The following is a 13,341-nucleotide window of genomic DNA, read 5'->3' on the forward strand; positions in this document are numbered from 1 at the left end:
CTTGTGCCCATGGATGAAAGATGAGAAAAAATAACAGTTTTGCCAAATTAGCAGAGTGTGTGCATGCAAGGAAATTCACAAATTACAGTGATTACTTGGAGCATCTGACTCCAGGAAATCACATCCAAGCAATAAAAATGGATGGAAATGGAAAACCCAAGAGCGAGCTCTGTGGGTTCCATACACACAGACTGCCTGAACCCCTTCCCATAGGTATCAGGATGGCTCTGTGACAGTGAGCACCTGCCAGGCAAAATAAGAGACCCATGACCAGGCCTGCTGGAGGTGGACTCTATCTAGATTATATTCACAGTGAGCATTCCAATATAAACCATGGCCACATTTCACACCCTGTGCAAAGCTTTCCTGTGCCTACCTGGTGACCATAGGCTATAATCGGGCTCTTTACCATCACCAAAGACCTCCTTGGAAATCAAAGTACTGCCTAGATCCCAACCATACCCCATAATACTCTCTGTTCTTCCTTTAAACTCTTTGATGTGTTCTTCAAACCAAAGAACAACTGCATGTGTTTTTTTAGTCTTTAGAAATTCCAGCCCTATATTTATAGCTGAAATGTACTATCTAGGACACGTTTACCTGCCTATAAACCATGTTAATTCCTTAAATGAAAATGTCGCTATAAAGACCAATAAGGAACTGGAATGTTTGGTTTATGAAAGACATTTGAAATAACAATTAAAAATGACAGGACAGCAAATACTAAATGTGCCTCATATTTGTGTTACTGATTTTTGCCTAAGAAGATAACTCTGTTTTCACTCAAGGCAAAATAGAGCCACGTGGCCAACTGTACCATCAGCATCTCCCTCCAATCTGGAGCTTGTCAGTTAGACATAAAGAAAACCATGGGTCAAGAGAAACCCCAAATAACTTCTGACCATTCTGTGTCTCTTCATTCCAGACACTTGGAATCAAACTCCATCAGAATCTGTAGAAGCCAATTAAGGACCAGAAACAAAAGAAATCAAGATTCACACACATCTCATCCTTAGTATTTTAAGTCTTTCAACACCAACAACAGCCGACTTCTGGCCTTTCTCTGTTTGGAAGAACAGGTTTCCATGTGTTTAAGACACTGGAGCCTAGGCTGGTGAGTTAGCACTGTAGGAAGATGTACTTTCCACCAAGATGACAACCTGAGTCTGGTCCCTGGAACCTATGTAACAGAAGGAGAGGACCAGTTCCCATTAGTTGTCCTCTGACTTCAACATACATGATGTGGCACTCATGTGTGTATACACACAGATAATAGATAGATAGATAGATAGATAGATAGATAGATAGATAGATAGATAGATAGATAAAAATTTTAAAGACTGGAAAGTGCCCCTTAAGAAGTCAGGTGATTCCTAATTAACACAATAGCAAGCTATGCATCTCACAGACTATGCATGAACATGAATGAAAATTATAAAATAAACATAATGCAATTTAAATAAGTGGAGAGAGGGTTCAGTCCTATAGGTGAAAACACTTGTCATACATACATACATCATTTATGTAAACACAACAGGTGCAAAACCAATTAGTCCTCTTGGGCTTCTTCATAGAACAAAACAGAAAACTTAAATTCACAGGAAGAAGTCCCAAGGCCAAAAGAGCCAAGAAGATTGAGTAATTAGAGTGATTTAACTTGACTGATTAAATATACACATTTTAATAGTAATCAATTGACAGATGTATGTGTCAATAACCTAGAATAAAATTTACTAGCAAATATTCAGGTTAACAGAAATTCATGTCTCTTACATGCCGTTTGTGTTTAAGACAGTCAAATCTAGAAACCAATTTTTTGTTTGATAAAGTACATGCATTCTTACATGACACATGGTTACCCTCATGGCAGGGGTGCAAGATTTAAATTCATTTCTTTATACCAAGAGCTAAAATAACTTACAGATTTATTGGTGATCAGGATGTGAAGAACAAAAGCTTAAATCCCTATAGAAAAATATTTTCATGTTTTATGAGTAGAAAATTATTCCATAGTTTTTTTAACGAAATACATGAAAGAAAAGCTTAATAAAAATCACCAGCATAAAAACTAAACTATGGCATAGTTGCAAGCTGAGCAAACTGAAAATATTTGTAACCTGAGTGATCATTTAGTAACACTTAATTTTTTACTTAGGGCAAATGGACCTATGAATAATTTTATTTTATGGTTTATAATCCTACAGTTACTGTCATCATTTAACTGTTCACATTGTCCCAGATTTTGGCAGAGAGTCACCCTTCATCTTGGTTTTTATGTCCTTCGATAGCGTTGAGCACCACCTTGCTTTCTGGGCACCTGTTTTCTTTCTTTGAAAAACTATTCTGAAACTCTGAACTAGTTGAGTCAGCACCATTTTTAATGACCAAAAAGCATCATGACCCTCCTTCAGTTCAATATAAACGGAGCAAGAGAGACGCGAGTCATGTCTTCTGACATCAGGGTTGGTCTCATACTATGAAGTTGAGTAAAACAGCTACTTGCAGAATTGTATATCTAAAATGTTATCATTCATTTATAAACAGTCATCAAAATAACAGAAGGGTGTGCTTATGATACACACATACACAGTGACAAAGAACAGACAACCACTGACACCTGGAAACTGACCTGGTACTCATAGCCAGTTCTTCTATTTCCCTTCCCAGAATATCAGCATCTGCCAAGGTCTTTCCATGACCACAGGAAACCATAACCAAAATACAACACTCCATGATTACATTTGAACATAAACAAAAATATAAACTTTTCCAAACCACAAAATGACTATCCTTTCATTATATTTCCCAAATGACTATAACGTTTGTGTCTCTCTCAGCATCTCTCTTTTCTTATGAGATGCCTAATCACAGACATATTACCAGTCCTAAAAGCATCCTACCTAGAGTAGTCCTGATCTTTCAAACCTGCCTTGGCATCACCTAGCGCGAGCCAGTGCCATGCTAAGTCCTCTTTTGTCCCTTATCTTGGTCAGTTCCCATTGCTGTGGTAAAACACCTGTGAGAAAAAATAGGAGAAGAAATGTTTAGTTTTGCTCATGGTTTCTGAGGTTTGAGCCCATGTTTCTTGGACTGTAATCAAGCAAAGCATCATGACAGAGAGCATGGTGCCAAAAAGTAGAGACATCCAGACAGAAAAAGAGGCTGCAGACGAGCTAGATCCTCTGAAGAGCATCAGGTTGTGACCTGTATCCTCCAACTGGACCTTACCTTCTACAGTTTCCATCACATCCTAGTACAGCCATCAAATTACAAGTCTGTCAATTGTATTGATTGGAACACCCTCTAAGCTCCAGCTCTGAGCATTCTTGGTGAGCTTTTAGGAGACGTTTTCAGTCCTACCACAGCGTGATCAGAATGACCCATTCACGTTTCTTCATGGTGTGTTTTGAGTAGTCTCTGGAACAATGATGTTAACCATGGTATAAGTATCTTATCGCTGCCTAGGAATCCTGCTCCAAAACTTTAAGACAGTATCTGCATGTCAGGAGAGAGAGAAGTGGAGGAATCTATGAAGCCAAAACAAAGGAGGCGTCTATCTGTCCGATGTCAAGTCCTATTGCCTTTAAATGAGGAAAAACTAAAGCTGCAACAAAACATGTCTTCTCTATTTCTTAGTGGGTAGACACTGACTTTTTGTTATACATTCAACAGTTTTATTATTTTCATTCTGATAAAAATGTACATAACAGAACATTTATTGGTTTTGCCATTTTGTGTCTAATTCAGCAATAGTACATAGATTCGTATTGTTGCAATGTAACTGTGATCCATCCACAGACTCTCTAACTTGCTAAACCAAAGTCTGTAAGATTTGACACTAACTACCCACTACTCTCCTTTCCTGTGTCCTGACAACCAGTATTCTGCTTAGGAGACTCTATATGTCACTACTCATAAATAGAATCATATATTACCATCTTTTCAGTTTTGTTATATGATTGAAATGAATTATTTTAAAATAAAATTTTCTGGATTAGAAAGGTGTCTTAGTGGTTAAAAGTGCAAACTGCCCTCACATAGGCCCTGAGTTTGGTTCCCAGCACCCATGTCAGGCAGCTCACAACCATCTGTAACTCCAGCTCCATAGGATCCAAGACTTCTAGACTCTGAGGGAGTAGGGGAAGGTGCATCAGCATTCACATGCACAAATACACACACACAGAAAAAGAGGCGGGTAGAGGGAGAGGGAGAGAGAGAGAGTCAAAATACAATAGAATGATGTCTTCCTTGACTGCACTAGAATGTAAATCAGTTTTAACTTTTCATTTAATACACACCTTCTGAGCTTCAGTAGGGGGTATGATAAAGCTAGTATCCTGGTTGGTCACTCTATCAGTTACTTTTGTCTGGTTGTAATAAGCTACTTGACAGTGGGACAGTGATATCAGCCCAGCCACAAAACCTCTGGCCTACAATCTATCCAGCCTGCAAGATATGCTGGAGCAATGATGGTGCAGAACTTGATAGAGTGGGCAACCCGTAAGTGGTTCAACTTATGGAACACTACATGAGAGAGAATCCAAGCCTTACACTGCCTGGATGGCCAGGAACCAGAGACTCAGAATAGAATCAAACAAGACAGAAAAAAGTCAATGAAATGATTCCTAATGATAGTCTGTGTAGCTGGATATTTTACAATAAACTCAGTAATGTGGGAGGAGTTGGGAGGAGCAAAGAAAGGAAGAAGGAAGAGGAGCTAAGAGGCAGAGATGTAGGAGCAACGAAGGACCATGCATGTATCGAGAGAAGTCCTAGGTAACAACTTATATCATAAGGTTAGATATTGGGACATACCTCTATTTGTGTGGGCATCTTGTTAATTGAGCATTACCAAACATATAAAACCTTTGGATAATCTTTAAGCATTAGAGTCTCATTTCTACTGGGTACCACATGGATGCCAGGATGGTCTGGGCCCAGCCCAGCCTTGTGGAGACAGTGTGGTAGATTGGCAGAGCCATCTCCCATGTCGGCATCTTATGGGAGCCAGGGCTGGTGTTTCTGGCTGGCCGTTTCTAGCTGTGGCGCAAGCATGGCCTCTGGCCATTTCTAGCTGTGGTATGTGTGGCCTCTGACCATAGAACATGGTGGCAGAGCTAAGCAGAGCTGCCACTGCTAAGATAGTCAGCCCAAGAAAACACTGTTTTAAATTTTAACAGTAAGAATTCTGTTATACTCCTACATCGGTACTTAGCCCTGATGTCATCATGTGGCATCACCCAACAACTAATGAAAACTGATGCAAAGACCTACAGCCAAACACTAGATGGAGGCAGGATAACCTCACAAACTCAGGGGATTATAGAAACCACCAGAGATGTTGGGAATATCATCAGAACATGGCCCACAGCATCAGCTAAGCAAAGGTCTCAGAGAAACTGAAAAGACAATCATGGACTCTGATTGGAAGATACAGTCAGCATGGCATAGGAAGGCATTGCAGAGCCACTGCTGCCACACATATCTTAGCAGAGTAGGAAGGAGAAGGCTGAACTGGAAATGACCCTTCCAAGGCCAGTCCTCAGTGACCACCTCTAAAAGCCAAACCCTGCAACCCCCAGAATCATTGTAACTCCAGGGAAACCAAGTAGTCAGACACATGACCTTGTAAGTCACTGGTAGCTGGATAGGGGTCTATCTTGCCCACTAGAAGGTTCTAGTCTTAATAATGGGGATGGTAGATTGTTACCTTTTTCACCTACAAAGTCAAATATTGATTGTGCACAAGAAACGTGTTTTGAACAAACCATGAATACATGTTGTATAGACTGAATATTCTACTGTGTATGGTGTTTTGAAACTGTGAGCTTTAGTGATTTAAGAAACCCTAGAACCTAATATGTTGTATGTATTTCTGCTTATCTTCGTTTCCTTTGAAATAGCCTTGATGTCTCTTAAAAGTGTTGGTGGCACGTGAAGTGTTCATCTTCCCCCTGCGAAGACAACCATGACTGATGTCTCTTCCCTACAGCCTCACCTTGACGCATTGAGCAGTAGAGGCATTAAGTGGTCTTTAGGCAGCTGTAATTGAAGAGATAGTATAGCTATTGAAATTGTGCCAGTTACCACATTACAGCGGGCATAACTCAGACAAATCACGAACAGGAATGACTTCATGGAAGAGTCAGCTTTTTCCTTTGTTATTTGAAGTGTGCCATCACCCAGGTTGTAAGAAAGAAGGATTCATCATGATGAATTATAAACTGCAGTTCAAGAGAACTCATAAGTAAATGAAACAGGGCAAAACAAACAAACAAAAAACATTAAATGATCTGTTTCTGATTAAACTAATCTATAAAAAATAAGACCAAACCTAGCTCCTGTCTGAGATTCAGGAATGTACATCAATGGATAATCATAAACTTTGAATAGAGAAAGAAGCCCGTGCCCCTCCTAGACCTTTACCATCATCATGACTTGATCATGCCCTTCACGCTGTGAACAATTTGGTTTCTGTAAGTGGAAAACAACATTATCTACTTCAGAAAGATTAAGCAGGAAAAGAAAATGAATGCAAACATTTTTATGCACTGCAATTTACTCTGCAAATAAGACAGCTTAGTACTAAGAATTTTCAAAAGGCCAGGCTGAGGAGATGGCACAGTGGGTAAGCTGCTTGCTGCACAGGCCTGAGGGCTTAAGTGTGAACCCAGAATCCATGTTAACGCCACACTTGACACTACACACCTGTAAATGCAGCATTGGGAAGCAAAGCCTGATGGATCCCAGAGGTTTACTGTGGTGCCAGTCTACCCATCAGTGAGCTCTGGGTTCAGCTGGAGACCTTGTCTCAAAAAACTAAAGAGGGGAACAACTTAGGAAGCCATCTAATATTGATGTCTGGCTTCCATAGTAACATATGTAAGCACATACATGCTACTGTATCATCTATCTATCTATCTATCTATCTATCTATCTATCTCTCTATCTCTCTATCTCTCTATCTATTGTCTGTATCTATCTCACACATATAAATAAATAAACAAAATAATGATTTTTTTTTTAAAAAAAGAATTTATCAAAAATAACCGCAGACCAAAATCTGTGATCTGGAAGACAAAAGCTGAAGTTATTGATGTATGATTAGAGTGTTAATATCTTTGAGACAAAGCACTTTGGTCACTGTTTTGTGTGTTCTTATGAAGTGATTAAGAGGTAGAACTGTGGCACTTTAGACCATGTGGCCAAACTGAGCAACCAAGCCTTGATTCTAAGCTCACCCGGTGTTCAGTACAGTTTGAGTTCCCACTGCTAGACTTGTCTGCCCAATCCTTTCTCTTAGTTTACTCGATGAAGCATTGATGTCCTTTGCAGTCAAACCAACCAGCCTCGTATACTCCCTCATTGACAGCAGACAGCCTCACCTCTATCCTCACACAACAATTTGGATCTATTCTGATGGGCTCCTAATTGCCCACCATCTGCATTCAAAGCTATAGTCTAGCTCCAACTCTAACCTTCCCAAAATCTGCTACAGCAACTTCCTTCTTCCTAGTTAAGGCCAAATTCCTTTATGTTTTGTCATGAATTTTTATCTAGTATCGACTTTCTCTTCTAGGCAATCTTCTCTGCCTGGTTCTCCCATAGGTATTTAAAACCACACAATATTATTCTCACTGCCTGCAGCCCTACTCCCTCTTCAGCTCCAGCCCTGTCTGTTTTCTCAGACCCACCTCTCACAGGTAAGCTGCCTAGGAAGGCAATGTCCAGTCCTCCTTTGGATTTTTTGTTTGTTTGTTTGTTCTTTGCACTATTTACCAATAGGAAGAATGTGAATAATTTTGGTTCGCATTTTCCTTTTGCTTTATTTCATGGTTTGTAAGTAGGAGTCCAGACTTAGTTCCATCTGTCCATGAAATTTCCTGGAATTTGCATTCCAAGAGCTCACACTGTGCTGTATGTTTGTTGCATTCTTAGCCAGTGCAGGAGCAAAGCTAAGGGTTTCCACATACATTGTCACATTTGTTCCCATTTAATATTTCTTCAATTGGAGTGCTCTGTACAGCATATCAACAGGGTGGGAATAGCTATGGGTTGAAAATTTCCTCAGCTTAATATCCAAGCTTACCACACACAAAGCTTAAGTGACTAGCTCTTGGCTCAGGGGCTCTGCCTTGAAACAGCATCCATCCATCACTCCTGTCTCTAAAAACTAGGAGAGGCTGCTGGATGGTGTGGATGGAAGATATTTTGAAGTTTCTCTGTTCCCACATCAGCCCAGTCTTCACAGAGAAAAATGAGATCCATCAGTTCTCTGCCTTAAACTCTCTTACATCTGATTCTGGTGAATAAGGTGCTCTATCTCTGGGTCTTTGACCACCACATACCACTAAGCCTTGTCTGGCTACGCTCTGGCCACTACAGAGTTGATATCTGTTCTTGGACACAACAAGTTACACCAATCACAAAATTCTTGCTCCTGTTTTCCCGGGGATCTTCTCATAGTTCCATTCTTTTAGGTGTCAATGCAAATGTTTCCTTTTTCTCAGAAGCAATTGGAAGTGGAAATTTTGGTTTCTTCTAAAACCCCAGTTAAATTATATGAATGTTTTTGTTTTAGTTCCGGCTTTAGGAAATGGGGCTGCTTCAGATTCTCCACAGCTACTGACTATTGTTATGCCCAGGTCTCGGGGTCCCCAGGAGAGCTCAAAGAATTGCTTAATCCAATGTAGTGAGACAAAGAGCCTTTTAATAAATTCCAACCCAGTTCGGATCACAATCCATTCCCACTGCACAGGGCAGGATTGTGATCCCATGTCTAGGGGCTTAGGACATTTATAGACAAGCAGATTCTGTGGTTTCCAAGTTATATGACAAGGGAAAAGATAAAGGAAGTCATTTTTTTAAACACAGTACCATCTGCTTAGGTGGCGGCGGGCGGGGTCGCACAACTGGGGAGGGAAGCTCTTTTGGCCTTTATGGTGTTCAGTCAAGGGTAAGAGTTTTTACAAACCGTCATAGCTGTCTGGGAACACTTAATTGCCCCAAAATATGGCACTTTATCTCTCTAAGAATGTGTGGTTTTTCCGATTCTCTCAAGGACAGGGACCTATGCTGGGAAGTGTCTAGCTATCCATCAGAGAGGGTGCCAGCCTTGGTGACATGAGGGCTGGAAGTTGTGACTGTTTATCTGTTCTCAGGCTGGCATTAGCTGTTCCCAGGAGGGAGTTTGCATTAGGGAGTGCTATTGGGGATTGCCAATTGCTGGGCTGTGCCTCCTTAGAAGGGTCAGGTGGTGGGGAAGAGCAAGGGAGTGAAGGGGAGCTTTTGTGAACGTTAGGGAGTGCTGAGGCAAGGGAAAGTGCTAAGCCTGGCGCTGGCTGCCCAGACTCTTCACCATCATTGTCTCCTGCTCTAGAAGGGGCAAGATTTTTGCAAGCTGCAGAGAGTTTATGTTTGGAATTCTGAGGAGTCTTGAGAAGGTATAAATGCAAGAGTCCCAAGAAGGCCCATGGGGGTGGGGGATGCTGCTGCCCCACTGCTCTTGCCCTGGCTGCTGCTGGTCCCTGCTTTTGCTACTGCTGGATTTCTGGGTTGCTAGGTGGTGGATGGAGATATCCTGACTACAGAGATTGGACTCGCTACAAGGAACCAGATGCCCTTAGTCAGCAGGAAGAGGTCTATGCCTCCTTTCCCCTCTAATCTTCTTTCTCTCCTACCTAGTGATGGAAAGTTGGAAAGGATTGGGGTGGAGAAAGGAGGTATAAGAACCCAAATAAAATAGCCTCAAAAAGTACACCAACAGGCAATCTCAGCGACATTTATCATTATGTTACATTGTCCCTTTTCTGCTTCAGGTGGCTGTCTGTCGTTGTTGGCTTACCAGTGTTGTGTAACAGTTTCCTCTGAAAGTGAAACATTCCATCCTACATGGGTACTTTTAAAGCAGGGAGGTAAATAGCTCAAAGTAACTTTAGGAAGTCCCTGAAACTGACTAGATTTACTGGTCTCTCTCTGCCTCCGACCCTCTGAAAGCTGAGGGTCTCTCAGACAAATTGTGCAGCGTTTTCTAAAAGACTGAGATAAGCTGAGCTGCAAAGAAGACTCTGAGACAAGACACTGCCTAGAAGAAACAGAAAACAGACAAGCTACCTGGAAGGGGCTCAGATCAACTAAGGCACCTGGAACTGACACTCTCTAACCTGGTAAGCTGCCTGTAGGCTGTGCAGTGTGCTCCAGGCTTCCAGATTTTGTGAATTGTCACCCATTCTGGGGTGGGCTTTTGTGATAATCTATTTTTGTGTCATGTCTGCTCCTGTAAACAATCCCTTCACCCATATTCCTATAATTAACCCCAATAAAAGTCATTGGTTCACCAAAGTGAACTTTGGTGGTATCTGTATTTTGGTCTGTCATAGGTTCTTTATCAGGGTTGAGCACAGGTATTTGTTGCATCTCCCCATGAAAAAATTTTGTCATACAACAACCAGTTCATACATTTTATCCCTGTGTACATCCTTGGTGCCTCCAACAGTGCCTGGCACAGAGTACGGCTTTGAGCCCTACATATGTGACATGAAACAGTGAAGTAAATGAGATGATGTAAGCAACTTACAACTGGAGAAATATGAAAGCACACAACTCCACAGAGGTCATAGCGGCTCCAATGAAGGGCTGAAACTTAAGCTTAGCTCTGAACACTAAGATGTGAAGTTTGAACATAAGATACAAAAATAAAATTTAAAAAGACGATAGATCAGTCTACGTTTACCTCACAGTAATCTGAACACTTGGCAGAAACAACACGAGAGTTTATTTTCAAGGCATTCAGTTGATCAAAACAGGACTGCGTGGCTCTGTTCATGTAGGTGGGAGCTTTCAGAGGATGTGCCTCACACACCAGTGGGCTAAGAAGCAGAGCGAACATCCAGGAGCAAGAGGAACTCCAACTTTCAAAGCTCCCTCCCCAGAAACTCACCCCCCCCCACCAACCAAGCTCCACCCACCTAGAAGCTCTACAGACTCAAAGTAATATAAACTGGGAAACAAGCATTCAGAACATGAGGAGAAAAAAAAAAAACAAAAAAAAAAAAAAAACTGCCCCTAGAGGCATTGCTGGTCTTGCTGCTGTGTCATGTGTGTCCGTAGGGTGGCAGAGAGGACAGGCTATGTCTATGCTCAGTGTTCTGATCTATAAACATTGAAATGATTTGTGGCCTAACATTCCCTGAGTAAAGCAAACCTGAGATGACCACCAGTCTGGCAGCAGGCAAGCCAGGATGAGCTCCCAGGCCAGGATGAGGAACAAGCCAGAGACTAAAAGAACTCCACCTGGGACTGTGGGTCCTAGGCAGGAGTAAGCCCAAGACAGCCACTCAAGTGAGCCTGGGTGAGGAGCAAGCCTGAGACAACCAACAGACAAGTGTCATGGAGCCCAGCCAGACAGGAAGCTAGCCAGAGATGACCACCAGTTCAGCAGCACACAGGCCTAGGAGTGAGCAGACAACGTACAAGATGACCCTTGCCAAGTGCCATAATGCATAGGTGGGGCATAGCACTCCTAAGAACACTCCAGAGACAATGCCAGACACTCAGAGACCATGGGGGTAAAGTTGAGATTCTAATACTAAAAGGTAAAGAAATAGGCAGAAACACGTGCCTTGACACACAGAAGGGAGCATATGAGAAATAGAAGATAGTTAGAGACCAAAACAGAAGAGGATCAAGCATGGCAGTGTCTGTCATTGAGTGATAATTGCTTCAGAGCCTGTCCTCCTGGTTCATATTCTGATCTGAAACATTTTAATGGCAATCATGAGATAGCATCTCCTTATCTAGAAGAAGCCCACGTCCTTTCAACATCTTATCAAGATAGGGGTGGTCACAGCACCAAGGTGGGCTCTGACAGTCTAGAAGGACAGCCATCAAGAAATGAGGGGTTTGGTGGGCTGGGAGATGGTTCTCTGGGTAAGAGCATTTGCTGTGAAAGCCTGGCAAAGCTAAGTTCAAATCACTAGTACCCACGCACAAATATATATGTCTATGACCCCAGTATTTCTGGTACAAGGGAACCAGCAGAGACAAGGGATTCCAGGAGCTCATTGATCAGCCTGCCTGTGAGCTTCATGTCAGTGAGAGACTGCCTTGAACAAACAAGCAAAGTGAAGGTGTTAAAGGTACAAAGCATCCTCCTCTGGCCTCTGCATGTGTGTGCATATGTTTGTACATATATTACACACACACACACTCGTGCATGCACACACACACTCACTAAGTGACAGTGATGGGGAAGGTAACTAGGGATGTGGTGACTCAGGTTGAGTCCCCATCTAGCATGCAGAAATCTCTGTGTTCCACCCCCAGCAACTCAAAAAACAAGACGTGACAGCACAATCCCAGCACTTGAAAAATGGAGTCAGGAAATTCAGGGTTGCCCCCATCTATGGGCTGAGATACATGTGACCTTTTATAGAAAGAGAAGGAAGGAGGAAGAGAGAAGAAAGAGATGAAGGAAGAGAGGTAGGGAGGGGAGAAGGAAGGAGGAAGGAAGGAAGGAAGGAAGGAAGGACGGGAGGAGGAGGAAGGGAGGGAGGGAGGGAGGAAGGAAGGAAGGAAGGAAGGAAGGAAGGAAGGAAGGAAGGAAGGAAGGAAACCTAATAGCCTCAGAGACAGAATCATGTGTGAAGTATACAGTGTTAGGTCTGTAAGACATGAGAATTAGAAACTGAAGCAGAAGGTCTGGGACAAAGAGTCCCTCTGAGTCCTTGAATGCTGAGGGGACAGTGGGCTCACTCTATCCCTGCCCCACCCACTTACCCTTGAATCCCCTGAACTTGGAGAGAAGAAAGCCTGTAAAATGCATTTCCGAAGTGAGGAAGGAATAAATCACCTTACTGCTGCATAACACCCCACCCTGTATTAATTAAGCTGGTAGTTAGATGTGAGCTTCTCCCTAAATTGCACGTTCATCTTCCTGCTACAGCACTTAATGACTACAATTGGCACATTAAAAAGGCAAGACATCCAACATGCATACATTATCATCATCCTGTAGTCAGCAAGTTTTGGAAGCTGGATTAAACACAGAGACACTCCTCGGAAGCTGGGGGATGGGTTTGTGAAGGAATTATGAACCTCAGAATTCCAACCCAGTGAGGACTGAGTTTCCTGTAGAAATGATGTGCAAACGACCTGCCTGTGTGTTTTCTCTCTGGGTTTCCTATAATGCCTCCTTTATCCGCTTGTGGGTTTAACTATATTTCTTAACAGTTCCCCTTCCCTTTCCCTATACAACCCCTGTCTCCTGTGACCTCAAGAAACACAAAGTGAAGCTCACAGTAGTCTGAAGAAAGAAGCAATCTGTTAGCATCCTATCAAGTG

The 13,341-nt window shown here is 42.3% G+C and overlaps 1 non-coding gene across 1 annotated transcript; it reads left to right on the plus strand.

Annotated features, from left to right (window-relative positions):
* Positions 1–11,057: 11,057 nt before the first annotated feature.
* LOC117706418 (small nucleolar RNA SNORA17) lies at positions 11,058–11,186 on the plus strand. The gene has a single exon (XR_004606526.1). It is a non-coding gene; the product is annotated as a small nucleolar RNA SNORA17 (small nucleolar RNA).
* Positions 11,187–13,341: the final 2,155 nt, after the last annotated feature.

The sequence above is a fragment of the Arvicanthis niloticus genome, chromosome 3 (genome assembly GCF_011762505.2).
Source record: "Arvicanthis niloticus isolate mArvNil1 chromosome 3, mArvNil1.pat.X, whole genome shotgun sequence".
NCBI classification, from domain to species: domain Eukaryota; kingdom Metazoa; phylum Chordata; class Mammalia; order Rodentia; family Muridae; genus Arvicanthis; species Arvicanthis niloticus.